Below are 16,976 nucleotides of genomic sequence, written 5' to 3' on the forward strand. Positions count from 1 at the left end.
TCTTGCTGCTTTTGTCAATCTTCAAACCATAGTACAAAGTGAGAGGCAAAACCCCTACCCTGCTGTGAATACTTATAAGGAGGGTCAACAATGGCCACAAACCATGGCAGGATAGCAAGCAAAGGCAGAATTTGTGGTCCTCACCACTGACAATGGAAGGCCAAGATCCTTGAGTGCACACTGACAAGAGAAAATCCTGAACTGTGTTCACTATAACTGCTGCATTACAGCCATGTAACTTTGAAGACCTCTACTGCCCTTCTCTAGTTTAATCTGTGAATCTCAAATATGCTTGACAGGATGCTATTACGTTAAAAGAATTTCTAAACACAGTGATGCCAATGAAGGTAAAAAAATATGTATCAGGTTTCTATGTCATCTCTCAGCCCAGAAGGGCACAGCATATGGAATTTAAAGAGCAAAATATGTCCTAATTCCACATATGTAATAGTGTTAAGACATGCTTGTAAACAACAATTTGCCTGGTCACCTGCCGGAACTAAGAATGTGCCACACAAAGTAGCTTAACAAAAGCTGGCTCTTCCAGACCTAAAGCAAAACCTTTTTTAAAATTCACCCAGGCTTTTCTGAGGTTTAATTTACTACAATCTTATTTCGTTATAAATGTTTGTTAAAACCTGTAAATCACTTTAGGAGGCTGTACACTTGAAAAGCTGTATTTATTGTTTTAGTTACTAACTAAACTCATTAGAAAGCTAATAGAAAATGTCCTCTGGATGTCATACCGGGGGTGAGGATAAAACATCCAAATGTTTCAAATAAATAAATATTCCAACTGCTGACAGCAGTCAAGTGAAGAAGAACATTCCAAAGAGAGGCTGGACCAAAGGGAGAACATCTCACAGTAAATTGTTATACCTAGGATTATTAAGATCTTCCTTAGTAGGAATGTGACAACACAACAATACATTTCATGTTCAATACATGTTAATTGCCATTTCAAAGTAAGTTCATTGATAGTTATGAGGTTCAACATCTCTTCACTTATGGAGTATTCTCCATATTCTCCTCTAGAAAAATATGTCTGGTCTCAATAGCTTTTACCTTCACTTTGCAACTAAATACTAATAAAAGCGAAGGCATTTTCTGAAGAGTTATTATAGAACTATGGGGATTTTTTTTCAACCTACAGAATGGTTGTCTTTGCACAAAGAAGTACTTTTTAATTCCTTTGCTTTTTCTGATCATGTTGAAAGGCCCTGCTGCGTACATTCCAGTTCTCCAAATTACTAGTTTGTGCCAAGTGTTCCAACATGAACGATTTGATGAAGCAGCTGCAAGTTAGAAGGGCACCATGGGTATTAACATGTAGGCGAGAACTCCAAATGCCCAATTTTGATTCAGATTTCACTTGCAAGCAAAATCCAGTTGAAAAAGATTTTATTCATTTATCTTATCTAAGCTAGTTAGAGGTAATAAAACTTGCAAAACACCAGTCATCCTCCACAGTGACCAAATTTGAACGCCACAGTTAAGCTAAACTATGCCTTCCTCAGATTGTGCAAACATGCAAGCTCCCAGAGAGGAACTTAACATAATTTTGCTCCTCCCCCATCATCCTTTTCACTTCTGCACCACACTGAGCTAAGCCAGGTTTGAGCTAGCATGCTGTGGTTTAGCTCTCATTTCACTAACCGTGACCTATAGCCAAAGTTGATTCTTGGCTATAACATGGATAGTGAGAAAAGAGCTTAACTATCTCAGGGAAGGATGGATCAAAGTTGTAATGGCGAAGCCAGCAACCCAAGGTAAGTAAGAGCAGCTTGAAAATGAAGGAGAAATAGTCCAAACTACTGATCTAGATCAGTGTTTCCCAACCTTTTTGGGGCAAAGGCACACTTGTTTCATGAAAAAAATCTCGAGGCACACCACCATTACAGCCCCGTGACGTCAGCGCGCAGCCTCACGCCGGGAGGGATGCACGAAAGTGTAAGTTTCAATTTCCCCCCCTCCCCCTTGCCTTCCTTCTGTGCCAACCGCCAAAAAGCCAAGAAAAAAGCCAAGACTTTAGGGCAGCAGGTCGACACGGAAGAAGCTCCTACCTAAGGACAGGTGCGACGGCCATGTCCTCTTCTGCCACACTTGGCAGCCCTGCCTCACGGTCGTGACTCCCACCCTGATTTCTCCCCGCAGGTCGAGCGGCACAGGCAGCCCAATGTGTCCAGCCCAGACACAAGCCCCGCTTCCCCACTCTAGATCCTGAATGCGACCAAGTGCTCTGGACTCCCGAGCAGGGTGGGAAAGAGGACTCGCATCTGGTAGCCTCCGGGCTCCTCGCCTGCTCGAGGGATGGCATTGCAGGCAAGCTGCCGGCCGTCGCCATCGCCGCCCCCTCATGCGAGTGGACCTGCCCGGAGTGGTGGGCCGGGGGAGGCTCGCTCTCTGTGGGGATGTGGCCCGCACGCGCGGCCCCGCTTCCTCCTGCCCAGGGCTGAGCTCCTTACCCGCAATCTCGGTCTCGCGCACGCAGATCCCACTTATTCCGAAGCTCGCGCCACTAGCCGGGGCTCTCACACCGTGCCAGGGCGAGGCGGCGCGGCCCACTGACGTCATCGCGGCTCGCCGCCGCCCTCAACTTCCCTGTTCCCTCCCCTCCCTCGGGTCACCGTGGTTACCGAGGGCTGCAAGCTGCTTGGGCGAGCGTGGGGCATTAAGTGGGAGAAGGAAAATTAAAATTAAAACTCGCCTGAAGGCCGCCTCTCCGGATATGAAGCTATCTTTCAAATTTTTTAATTTTTCCCGCGGCACACCAGGCAACATCTCGCGGCACACTAGTGTGCCGCGGAACAGTGGTTGGGAAACACTGATCTAGATGAACATTTGGGCTTGCACAGCACTCCCTATATTGGGTACATGAAGCAGGCTTCCTTTTCAGCCTCTCTCACAGGTTAAGTCAGGGGTCAGCAATGTGCGGCCCATGGGCCGGATGCAGCCCACAAAGACCTTTTTACCGGCCCATGAGCCGCCCCTGAACTGAGCCACCCGCTCGGCGAGTCCCCCACGTGCTGTGCTAAAGCAGCGCAGCGACTCAACGAGCAGCACCGGAACTCGCATTTGCGCACGCACAGATACCGGAAATCACGTCTAGGTATGTCCAGACGCCGAAAATCGCTTCTGCACAGGCATGATTTTCAGCATCTGGGCATGCGCAGAAGCGCTTTCCAGCATCGCGCTGTGCCACTCTGGATCACGGACAATCTCCGTGGGAGTGATCCAGCCCATGGCCGGTAATCCTTGCCGATCCCTGGGTTAAGTGAACCCCCTTTTGGCAAGTGAGAGAATGTACATTTAAAGGCAGCTTGCTGCACATGCCTTCATAGAAAGATGTGAGTTTGAAAGGTTAAGTGTCATTTTGGAGAAGAGAAGAATATATAGCAGCTCTGTACCCATTAAGAAAGCACAGAAAACTGCACAGTGCCTTCTGTAGCTACAGCTATTGCTGCAGACAGAAAGCAGATAGGGCAAAGGTTAGTCGGGCCAACCACCACTCTCTACATAAAATATTTGCCTTCTGTTATATTATCTATTGTGTTAAAAATAGAAACTACAGATCAAGAAAGACAAGTCCAACAAGCAGATCGCTAATACTTTAATTTCAAGATTTTGTACACAGCATGAGTGCAACTCAGTTACCTAAACCAACGCTGGATGAAGTACTTGTCCCTGTGTCAAGCATTCCACACAGTGCGTGCCACTCTTCACTTGAAACTAGAAACAGACAGCTAGATAAAATATATCCAGTCTTGCTAACCCCCCACACCCACATGTCACAGTGTAAAAGACGCAGACAGGCCTGTGCTTTTCTGCACTTTTCAGAATACAGTGGTACCTCGAGTTACATACGCTTCAGGTTACATATGCTTCAGGTTACAGACTCCGCTAACCCAGAAACAGTACCTCGGGTTAAGTACTTTGCTTCAGGATGAGAACAGAAAGTGTGCTCCGGTGGCGTGGCGGCAGCAGGAGGCCCCATTAGCTAAAGTGGTGCTTCAGGTTAAGAACAGTTTCAGGTTAAGAACAGACCTCCAGAACAACTTCAGTTCTTAACCCGAGGTACCACTGTATCAAAGAGAGATATGACATATCAAAACAGTACCTGCAAAAGCCACTTAAGCAGGTATGTTTGTCAATGCATGCTGCACTGGAACACACACCTGTGATGTGTCACATAAGCATACAGTCATATCTTGGGTTGAAATAGCTTCGGGATAAGTATTTTTGGGTTGCACACTGTGGCGACCCGGAAGTAATGGAGCGCGTTACCTCTGGGTTTTGCCGTCCGCACATGCGCAGACGGTCAAAACGGCATCACACACATGTGCGGAAGCAGCAAATCGCGACCTGTGGGCGTGGGTTGCGTTCGCTTCTGGATGCGAACGGGGCTCCGGAATGGATCCCATTCGCATCCAGAGGTACCACTGTACTGTGAACATGAGCTAAACTGCCACCAGTCTAAAAATGTGGAACATCTTCTTGGCATCCTGAAAAATTGCCACATTAAGATAGTTTCATTATTTCACTGGGACCAATGAGGAACAGCAGCCATTTTGAAAGAGGACAGTTAATGGGAACCCCAAGTGTGTGTACAGTGCAAGTTTACAACTGCTGAACAGAAAGCATGTTGAACTGAGGAACACTGAACAAATATATTAAAGCTAGTCATAAAGTTCGTTGCACTAAAAACTGAATGTAATTAGAAGGCTGTTTGAATGTCTCATGGTGCCAATGTTAGTACATAGAATAACGGAATTGTAGAGTTGGAAGGGAATCCTCTGAGACCCATCTGGTCCAACCCCCTGCAACGCAGGAATATGCAGGTGGCCCATATAGGGATCAAACAGGCGATGCAACCTTGGCAATATCTGCACCACGCTCTAACCAACTGAGCTAACTGGTGATGGTGTTGTTACTTAGACAAATGTTCTTTCTCCCAGCCCATCACTAGTAGAAAAACTCATTACACCTGCTCAGAAAGTATAGTTGTTACCCATGAAAGGTTAAGATGTCACATTCCCAGATAATAAGCATACAGTATTGACACAGCCACCTAGTTAGGCAATTTATCATAGACTATAACTCTTACCGTTAACAGTAGTTGTGGCTCAACTGATCTCTTGATATATTTGGGATACAGGGGAGAAGAGATGAGCAAACATGGTTGCACAGCAAAGGAATTAAACCTGTGCAAGGAATGGGCGGTATTGTTACTAACACTGCCTGAAAACGTGTGGATTTTGAGTCTTAAGAAAATGTTAGGTAACTCTGTTGTAAGTTGTGGGCAGAAACTTAAATAGTCTACCTTGCTTTCTCAGTCATAGTAAGTTGGCGGCAGATCAAATGAATATTATGCAAACCTCAAAGTTAGGTGAACTCACTCAGGTGAGGTATAGGAATATGTTTTAAAAGCAAAAGTTCTCAAATACTCAACTCAGTATTCACATGACATTACATTTGGTCACGCAATCAATGTTGATGCTTCACCCATATAAGGTGATAGTTGCTACAGACACACTGCAACCTGTTGCATAAATGCTGTAGGAAGGCAGCTGGGGACTGCAACAAGCCCTGCCTCTGTTGAGATCATGCTGCACCAAGGCTTGTCCCTTAGGGAACTCCCCAGCTGCACAGGCTGGGAAGAAGCACTAGCTGCACAAAACACAACTGGTTTTAAGTGACTTACATGCTGGCTTTGCCCAAAATTTCAGACCCAATTTTACCACTTTCCCAAACATTCTTGCATAAGGTACAGTTATATGAATACAATACATAAGGATAAAGGACAAATGTTAAATGTACATTAAAAATATTTTCTTGAGTACGAAGTTCTCTTAATGACTCAAGTCTCAGGAGCTTCCCTTGTCAACAACATACAACCCTCCAGCGAGCAAAGTTACCAATTAAATCAGAATGCCTGAGTCCTGTTTACCACTGACAGAGAGAAAAATAAGTTAAAAACAAGTCAAAACACTTTATGCAGGTGATGTACAAGCTTTCAGTTCTAACTAGGTATTCTGCTTTTAACTTTTCTCTCTTTTACAGAGGTCAAGTTTTTAATGCCATATTTATATTCTGCTTTCCCATCTAGATAGGGAAATCAAGGTGGATTCCTTTTAGAAGATATCTGAAGGCAGCCCTGTATCAGGAAGTTTTAAATGTTTGACATTTTATTATGTTTTTATATTTTGCTGTAAGCTGCCCAGATGGCAGGTGGGTTATAAATAAAATAAAATAAAATAAAATAAAATAAAATAAAATAAAATAAAATAAAATAAAATGTACTGTTATTATCAATAACAATAATTCCCCTTCACCAGGTAGCAGTAAAATCCGTCTTAATAAGTCCTCCTAGGTAACTGTCTTCATACAACACACAGTATTTTAACATATAAAATGCTAAAATGATCAGTTGTTAATGTTAATGGAAGGTCAGCAAGAAAGAAGGTAAGATGTCTTTTAGGAAGCATAAATGGACAAGAATAGACAGAGACATTTCAGTGGGGTGATGTGTACTGGGGAAGGGCAGTAAAACCATGACAGCATTTGCCTGAGCTCTTTAGTCAAGGCTGTGGGTTAGCACTGTTAAGTCAAGTGTACAGAAGCTAGAATTTGAATGGTGGCTAGTCTGAAGTAATAGTTCTCTCTCTGAATGAAGCCATTTTTATAGTACATTGACAGTGTTTAAAGGGCTACACATATTAGCTTAGTAATCCTATAAGGGAGGCCAATATTATCACCCAATATGTTGGTGGAGAGGGGCTGAGAGACAGCAACTTGCTTTAAGCCACATAGTTTACAGCTGGGGTGAAATCTGAATTTGGGACCTCCTAGTTGATAGGAACTACAGCACATCAACTTTTAGTATTTTTCTAAAGAAAGAGATTTAACTGTTGCTGTTATTACCGTACAATTTCTATAAAATTGTGGTCTGTCAACTGTTGCACCTGTCTCATATTTAGCCTGTTTATGATATACAAATAATTTTACTGGCTAGTATACAGCTTAGCAGCATTACACCTAGATTGGTAAGCAGAGAATTGGGTGGGAGAGAGAAGAGAAAGCAGAGAAGAGGGATGAAATAGTATTATTTTGAACACAAAGAGATGACTAAGCATTTGATTAACACAAACTTCAAGCCTTCACTAACCCATTTATTGTTGCAAAAAATTCCGCTGCCCCCCCCCACCCGCAAACACTGTTGCAGGGTAATCAGCTTTTTTTAAGAGCCAGAGGAAGGAAGCCTGCATGAAATAAAGAGAAATGCTCGTGATTAGTAATGAAAGCTGGAAAGGAATCCGAACAGAAAGGAAGCCACACCCTAAAACTGCACACAAATTCAGACCACATCCAAGTTCTGTTTGTTAACTCACAGAAACCAGCACATGATGCAGTTCAGATTTCCTTTGCCTTTCTAAACAAATTTTCAGAAAGGGATTACAATTACAGCTTTTAGAAAGCAAACAACAGTTATCAACATCTTGAGCTCAGACACGTAATATCAAGTATACAATGCATAGAGAAACAAGAAAATATGCTAGAAAAAATTACTTAGTGCAAGGACTTCTGTCTTGCATAGCCTGTTGTTGTTTTTTTAAATATCCATGTTAAATTTTCAAAACAAAAAGAACACATTCAGGAGGATCTCAACAGTTAAAGCAGAAATGACCTGCATTTAACAATCCCAAGTACACATTTTTCCTTAAGAATTTATTAAGTGCCTACATGGAGCACACCAAGCTGCATCTGACCCAGAATTTGACAACAGAGATCCCAGTGATCAGCAGGCACTAGATGGATCCTCTGGAAAGCAAACATCAGTCCACTGGAAGATCACATTCTATGCCTGCCCTTGCAGAACTCTTGAAAAGAAACAATTTATTAGAAAAAGGTAAAAATTCCAATCTTGCCCTTTTGCCTCAGGCACTTGACTCTGTGAGATTTACAAAATACTATAAGCAAAACTCCACAGGCCCTTGCCCCAAAGAACTTGCAATCTAAATTTCCTTCAGGAGAAGAGAGGCAAGGCTGACAAGAGACAAGAGGCTTAGTGGTGCTAGTCAGTTGGCCACTTAGAAAGACTAAAATAAAGGCTTCTTTCACAGGTTTGTTACAAGGATGGAATTCACAGCTGCTGTAAGGACAAGATTTAATTTAATAGTAGCAGTAGTAGTGATGACTTATTAGTTGCTTGTTATGCAAGGTCTCCAAATCACTTCCTACATATTTTAAAACACAGGCTTGTTACCTAATGCTATACCCAGACAAGACACACTGAAATTGATGTCATTTTTTTCAATGAGTCTACTCTGAGTAGAGCTTAGTTTGCTACAAACCATTAAAAATACGTAAAAATACATTATCGTATCAACAAATTCACACAAAAGCACATGCAATCCATAAACACACACCACAAAACAACTGACCCACTCCCAGCTTAACAGCTTTGGCAGCACATTAAGATCAAAACATCATCATCACACTCTATCAAAGCCTTGGGAAAAAGCAAAGTTGTTGTTGTTGTTTAGTCATTTAGTGTGTCAGACTTTTCGTGACCCCATGGACCAGAGCACACACACTTACAACAAGTAAACTAGACTTGCAAATAGCCATTTGCCTGGTCACTTGTGGTGTTTAAGCATCTGTTCACATACATCTCAAGATCAGACAATAAAAATATGTGTTAAGATAAGTCTCTCTCTGTTTCCTGGACGGGAGGAAAAAAAGCACATTCCAGGTCTGCCGCAGAATACAGCCTTGTATAAAAAACAACAACCACAGAAAGCTACACAATGGGTTCACCCTGCCTGCCTGCCTGCCCCCGAAGCGGACTTTGGACATGCCTGGTTTAAACTATAGATGCAAGGGTGTAAAGACGATGCAACCTTGTACATCACTCTAGCCATCCTCTCTGTGCTTCTGGCAGAGAGAAGATGCAGAAGCCGGAAGCTGCCTGTACACGCTGAAGTATTTCAGAGCTAGGAAACATGGTGGAGCACAGAGGTGTCTGGCCGCTGCCTCATCTCATCAGTGTCAGAGACACGGCCAGAGGGAGAAAGATGGTAAAGTGCTCTGGTGACAATTAGCCCAAGGGGGGTAAGGTTGGGTAGCTCCCTCCAACTTTAACTTCTAAGCTCTGAAGTTGGAGGGAGGGAGTAGAAGGAGCACCAAGTGCTTCCTGAGTGAAGCACTCATGCCACATTTTCTGTATCTGGAAAAACATGCATGGGAGGATAGAGCAGAAAAGCAAGACAGTGCAAATAGATTTGGTTTCTATAGTATCCTTACTGCAAAGCTAGTGAAAAAGGCTTCCTTCCCACTCTCAGGGCAGAGGTTCACTATAACGACAAAAAACCTGTGCTACATCGAGATCTTTACGGTTAAGGCTAAGTATGATGTTTCCTCTCCCCCAGATAAATGCATTTCATACTAAAGAAACCAAATCTGTGAATCCCAAATTATATAAACATATACATGACATTCAACTAAATAATTTACCAATCTCCATCCTACCCTAAAAGATTCATGCAGGAAAGAGCATATTTAAAATAAAAAAATCACAGAATTTCAATTATATTGGCCAGGAAAAGCTTATTACAGGGCAAGGGTGAAACACGTGCAATGAAAATGGAATGGAGAAGAAGGAACTAGGATGATGACAAAGGAAATGGAGCTATTCCAACTTTAGACTTCTCCCTTTGGTATTCAAGTTTCCCGACTAATGGCTGAAAAGAGAGAGAAGTCTGTGTTTTTCTAATCGAAGCAGATTCTCGGGAATATGAATTCTGTACCAGATAGAGTCCTAGCACTGCATGTGCAGGCACAAAACATACAATTATCTATTTTTAGCAGCTCTGCAGGACAACAAAATGGCCTGGTTTACACATCACTTTAAACCACAGTTAGCTTCACTATGGCTTAAAGGTAAATATACAACATGCTGGTACATGTGCGCTAGGAACTACTACGCCATGTTTGGTTTATCTCTATCCAAACAAACCACAATCTAGAATCAAGGTTTGTTCTTTCCTTACTGCTTGCGGTTTTAGGAAGTGAAGCCAAACCACAAATCCTGGTTCAGATGTAACACTAAGCCAAACCAGTGTTAGAAACTAAGCTAATTGACAAATGACTCCTTAAATCTGGGTAACAATCAACACAACGGAATGTCTAGGTGCCGCCGCCGCCCCGAGTTTGTTGCTGTCGTTATTAATTTCATTTCTATACCACTTTATATTTTAAAGAAAAAAACTTAAAGAATACATTAAAACAACAAATAAAACAATCTAGCATAAAACAAATTCAAGCTTCAAGAAAATATTTCAGAATCTTCTCTAAGTGACATTTTGCTTTCCCCATATTTATTTACCTACTTTATTTATATAGCTGCCCCACAGCAAAAGTACTCTAGGAAGCCAGTGTGCTATAGTGGTTAGTGTCAGACTTGGGACCTGGGAGAGATCAGTCATGAAGCTCACTGGGTAGCCTTGGGCCAGTCACAGCCTCTTAAACTACCTCATAAGGTTGTTGTTAAGGAGGGGGGTTGAACTATGTACTCCTTGATAAAAAAGGTGGGGTATAAATGCAATAAATAAGCTCTTTTGCTTACCTGTTTAAGAAAGCTGATGGGGCCAGCCAGATGGAGATGTCAGTCGCCAACCTGGCATCCAGAGATCTCCATGTGGTCGCAACTGGACCCACATCAGTAGCAAAATGCACCTGGTGCATTTCAAACACTGAGCCAAACCATAGCTTAGCTCATGGCAGGACCAAGCAGAGCAAAGCAGCTACCGCTGTACTCCATGCACCCATAGTTAAGCTTAACTGTGGATTAAAGTAACATGTGATCCAGCCCAATGTCACACACATATGACACTAATTATCAAACTCTTGCTCTCTACTCTGCACGTTTCAGGATTAAACATCCACAGTCATTTCACTTTGCTGTTTCCTTAAGGCACACTTAAAAGAAGCATTTCTATTAATGATTATGTCGGTTAAGGTTTATAAACATAGCTTTTGTATTTTTTTATTTCATTTTATAATGTATATAAAACACAGAACAATTATAACAGGTGAAAATTAAAAGATAAAAAACCTATGAAATAGGCACATATAATGAGTACAGTTGCACATGGATTAAAACAATAAAGTCCAAGTTAAGACTTTCGTTATCAGATTATCAAGTATAGTTCCATATTTGCCAGGTTTGTGACAAGGGTTGTCTTGAAAATGAGGGTTCTGCTGTATATGTTATAAAATAATGCCAAATCACATAAAAAGTGCCTGGAGATTTTAGTCTTGTCAAAATCTCAAACTGTGCATAATTTTCTCCATTATAGCTCTATTCCAGAGGGAATAGTACCAAGTATCCAACATAAGATTTTGGGCTGTTTTAAGGTGTAGAAATGCTAACCTACAAACGGTTGTGCTCACAATGGATCAAGATTCGATCTAGGAAATTGCTGCTACTGGAAAACATGTGCTCTCCACCCACAAGGACAAAATGATATGCACTCAATGCCTTCAGGAGCATCATTTTCATTGCAACAATGAACTGCAGCCCACTAATAAGTGTAAAATAGTCCAGATCTTCATAAGTACTGTAGCCTAATTATAGTTTCATCAATTATATGTTGCTGGCTATATTATGATATAATGTTGGGGGAAGGGAGTGACAGGGGATAATGGGTATGTTTTGTAATTTTGAAAAAAGAAACAGTTCGAACAGGAAAAACGGTAGGCTGTCATGAATGCTCTTTAAATAGAGGCAGTGAAGGCCTCCAACTTGGATGGCTTTAACAGAGGATTAGACAAATTCATGGAAGGACATCAATGGTTGCTAGTCACTACAGGTTTTACTCTCCACAGCATGAGGCAGTTTGTCTCTTGAGTATCAATTGCTGAGAATCACAGGTGGGTAAAGCACTGCTGTGCTGAGGTCCTGCTTTTGGACTTCCCATAAGCATCTGCTCAGCCACTGGGAGAACAGGATACTAGACTAGATGGGCCACTGGCATCAGAACATAAATAACACCTGGATTATAATTATCCCCTCTTCCCTGGGATTACCAGAGTGCAGAAAATTGTGTACTGCCACGTTTAGACAATTGTCTTGAAACATTCTATGTTCTATATACAACCACAGTAGATATGGGGGGGGGGGAGAGATTTGGAAGTGAGAGCTGGGCACGAAGAGTTTAAAGCTGACTTTTAAACTGAGGATGTCATTTTAAGGTATATTGAGCTCAGTTTTGAGGCTATAATTTCCTGCACAAAAATGTATTTTTGTATGCCCCCACAGTACATATTTAAAAATCAAAGGAGAATTGCAAAACGTTCAGGGAAGTTAACAATCCAACTTATAAATTATTTCCAATACATATAAACCCAGGGTTGATGAATGAGGTCAGTTCACTTTAAAATGCAGACTGAACTAATTTATCCACCACCCCTATGCAGAACATGCAAATACAAAAGAACATAGGAACAAAGGACACAATTTGAGGCAACAGTTAAACTGTAGAGGGGAGATCTTTCATACAGCTGCTGTGTCTGAAAATTCTGACATGTTTATTTACCAGCTGTCTTATGTGAGGAGCCTCTATTTAACTCAATAGAGGCTATTACAACATGTTAAGAGGTGGCATACTTTAACTTGCTTTGAATCCTGTAAGGGCAGCTTGCATTATAGATACATCATAATTAACCTGACATTTTAAGAGATTAGGCTAGTATACTATCCCAATTAGCATGTTAACTAAACCACAGTTTAGCATTACATAGAGGAGCCTCCTTGATTCTAATCAAAGTGGAGCTGAGCTCACATGGGCAGAACTTCTGCCAAGTTTAGTTTCACTTTCAAAGAATCTTAAATTAGCATTGTGCATGAATTGATGGTCTTAGTTACAACAACCATGGTTAGCCAGCTTTCTTTCTTTTACTTACTACAGAAATATTATACTCCTGGAGAAGATGAAAACGGAGAGGCACATATATTCATTTATGGTGGGGATAGTGGTTAAAATTACTGGACAAAATGTTGTCAATCCTATTTTTGTTATCTATTTTTGATTACCTTAATGAAATTAATAATGTTTATGAATGCTGTAGTCATGCTAACCATTTTATGACAATGAAAAATCAATGCTAAGTTAAGCTTAGATCTCCAGTAGGAAACATGTCTTTAGCCACTGGGGAAGTTAACCCACAACATTAATTTGTCCAAGGGACAATAAAAAGCCAAACTAATTTTTCTTAGCACTGTGCAACATACACAGCCCACAGTATACAATTTGGAACAATGCCTAATTAATCTGAATATGACAAGCATCTGTAACTGGAAACTAGCAGGGGTCTCTTCATGCAACATCATCTCACTTTGATAATATGATGAGTCCACTTGTAATTCCTGCTACACCCATTAAGAAAATGATTGATAACTCTGAACATTTTATGTAAGTGTTCTCAGTGATTGTGCAAGGAATCTGGGTAGAAGTACAAAAAAATTATTCAGTTTTCCAACACCATTTGAGATTACAAATTTTAAAAACAAAATCCAGCATAGCTTTATAAACCATGGTTTGAAGATTCAGCAAGTGCTTTTGTTAAAAACAAGGATGACCAGTTAACACCTTCAAATGCAAATAAACTTGGCAGAATTCTTCTCAGTCCCAGCCAATCAGGAGGAGAAGGTATCAGTCAGCCTGACACTTCACTCAGGCTCATGGAGGCTTAGCCACAGAGCACTAAACATGGTTTAGCATTATGTGCGAACATAGCCACTGCCACTTTAATTGTGTATGAGACGAGTAGGCTTGAGAAAGAAGTGGAAAAATGCATTTCCTTTGAAATACAGTGGTACCTTGGTTCTCAGACTTAATCCGTTCCAGAAGTCCATTCCAAAACCAAAGCGTCACAAAAGCAAGGCGCACTTTCCCATAGAAAGTAATGCAAAACAGATTAACCCGTTCCAGACTTTTAAAAACAACCCCTAAAACACCAATAGCTGACAGCCGCATCGGATGTTTGGCTTCCAAAAAACATTTGAAAACCGGAACACTTACCTCCAGGTTTTCGGTGTTTAGGAACCAAGGTGTTTGAGAACCAAGGTACAGCTGTAAATGGAAAATGTCAACTAACTAATTAGTTCAATTTATCAACATGCCAATGCTATTATGTTTGTACTGGTCTTTGGGGTTGGAAGGAACCCCTGGGGTCATCAAATCCATCCCCTGCAATGCAGGAATCTCAACTAAAGCATCCAAGACAGATTGCCACCCAACCTCTACTTAAAAACTTCCAAGAAAGAGAGTCCATTACCTCCCGAGGGAGCCTGTTCTACTGTCGAAGAGCTCTTATTGTCAGAAAGTTCTTCCTGTCAAACATATATTGCAATAGATCAGTCAGCTATTAACAACATTAGGAATTCAAATGCAACTTTTTTTGGGGGGGGTATTGTTTTGTATCCAACAAAATTATACCAAAGAGTAGATCCATCAAAATTTATGTGCCTTAGCTAGTCATGTCTATTAACTTCAATGATCTACTTTGAGTAGGACTTACAATAAATACAACCCATTGCATTTCTTTCACATACGCCTCTGTAAACTCTGTACAATTGACTTTGTTCTTATGGTTGAAGATTAATTTCCAGTCATCGTCAGAATTGATGCTGGCTGCAGTTGAAAAGGGTGTCATGACATGGAAGCAAGATTCCTTTGACATCTTTGGGACTTTCTACATCCTTTTCATGCCAGAGATAGGTCTGTAGTGATACAATGCTTGGGGGATATTGAGATGGCAAAGACTGTTTGAATGGGGAAAGGTAAAGAATTTTTCTTCTTCGGATTCATTCTGTTGGGATGCTGCTTTCATTACCCATCCTGAGCAACTGGGATGGCATAGTTCACATAAATTCCTAGCTATTTACATGACTATGTCTTATAAAGGGTTAGAGACCACTGTTCCATATAGCTCTACGTTGCCTACACCAACTGGCAATGTTCTCAAATGAACAAGAGGTATATTTACGGGGCAAAAATGATGTGACAAATACAGCTGACCCATGTCAAAATGCAATATTCAAAAAGTTAGAGAAGTTCCCCTCCCCTCCCCTATCAACCAAAACACAAATTAGAAAAGTAACAAAGACTTTGCAGCTTGTCGTCTCACATCTGGCAAACTGTGTAAGTCACTTCCTGTTTAGAGCAGGCGTTTCCAACTGTTTGCTTTCCTGTGATGCAGAAAGCCTTTGTGTATTTTATACACACATTCTCTCTCTTAAGATGGCTCTAATCACCTAGGAAATGATGTTTAAAAATCATTGGCTTATTGTGCTCTGAAAAAGTTAAAGCGTTTTTGTGTTCATTCATACACACACACACACACACACACACACACACACTTGAAAGGTTTCTAGGTGAATCAATATTTTGATTAGGAATGGCTGAATGATTTAGCAGTAAAGCCACGACAAAATTAGGATTGCACTGCTGAAAGGCAAGATAAGGGGCGGGGGCCTCCAAGTGCAAGAAATGTAGCTTATTATAGGTGTAATGCAGTTCAGAAAATTCCTTCTTCAAGTCCAATGTACAGCATACATAGGATAAGGGCTAATAACATGAAATATAAGAAAATATAATGTGTTCTCATAAATGTATATTAAACCTATAGAATGATGCATTTATGGTAAAGTTTTACTATGAAAAGATTTAAATGTAATTGCATGATATATTAATAAAATAACAAGCAGAATGTAAAAGGGCTCCTAAATGAACAAGAACCAACACTCCCTCCCTAAAATTATTTGAAACCCACAAAATCTGATTGGCCAGACTCAAAATATAACCTAAATAAAACTATACCAAAGCAGAAATTTTATGATTAGCAGTGTGCAACCAAATAAAGTAAATGAATTGTTTTTAACAATTCTCACATAAAAGGTATATATATTGCAGTAAGTTCTGTCACAAGAAGCAGCCAAACTGCAACTTTTAAAGTCCACATGAACAGACTCTATGCAGGGAACTGTTACTAATAAAGCAGAATTCTAAAGAAATTTTTTTTTGCCAGATACAATAGAATTTTCACCCCTTTGCTGGCATAAAAGTTCATCAACCTAAATAAATAGGTAAAGGGACCCCTGACCATTAGGTCCAGTCGTGGCCGACTATGGGGTTGCGGAGCTTATCTCACTTTACTGGCCGAGGAAGCCGGCGTACAGCTTCCGGGTCATGCGGCCAACATGACTAAGCTGCTTCTGGCAAACCAGAGCAGCGCATGGAAACGCTGTTTACCTTCCCGCCGGAGCGGTACCTATTTATCTACTTGCACTTTGACGTGCTAAAATACTACAGTTTGGGAGTGCTCTAGGATTTGGCACTGACTGGGGAAGCCCAGGTAACATCAGTGGCTAGGAGTATGTTTTATCACTTTCGGCTGGTATGTTAAATGCAGCCCCTTCTGAGGAGGACAGACAGGGATCCATGCTCCAGACGTGTCCAGATAGACAACTGTAATGTACTCTGCGGGACTACTGTTAATGACTATCTTGAAACTTCAGGAGGTTCAAAATGCACTACAAAAGTCCTGATGGGTATATGGCAGTCCACTGTAATATACCAGCTACATTGGATACCAGTGCTCAAACTGAGCTGCTGGTGTTAACCTTAAAAGCCCTAATGATTTGGGACTGAACTACTAGATGACTGCCTACATCTGTACCATCCTTTTCATGCAGTGAGATCTGCATCAGAGGTATTCTTGGTGTATCCACATCCAACTTCTCTGAGGTGGATGACCACATCTTTAGATCTCCCTCCAGTAGAGATATAGTGTGTAGGTACATGTCAGGCTTTTCTGAAGGTCTTAAGACATTTTAGTTGATGGGCTTTCCCCAGGTAACATTTTGTCCCAGTCACCAGATGAGTGATGGTACACTGTTACACTACTGCAGTTCT

At 41.2% G+C, this 16,976-nt stretch overlaps 1 protein-coding gene across 14 annotated transcripts in view; it reads right to left on the reverse strand.

Moving 5' to 3' along the window:
* GNB1 (G protein subunit beta 1) overlaps positions 1–16,976 on the reverse strand; it is a 72,942-nt gene that overhangs the window by 40,063 nt on the left and 15,903 nt on the right. The window contains exon 2 of one of the 14 annotated variants that reach the window (XM_083513248.1): positions 14,338–14,392. The exons of the other annotated variants lie outside the window; for them this stretch is intronic. The gene's annotated coding sequence lies outside the window, so the exon portion shown is untranslated. The remainder of the gene's footprint in view (positions 1–14,337; positions 14,393–16,976) is intronic. 14 annotated transcript variants of the gene reach the window in all.

Source organism: Podarcis liolepis (assembly GCF_965112155.1).
Source record: "Podarcis liolepis genome assembly, chromosome: 7".
Taxonomy (NCBI): domain Eukaryota; kingdom Metazoa; phylum Chordata; class Lepidosauria; order Squamata; family Lacertidae; genus Podarcis; species Podarcis liolepis.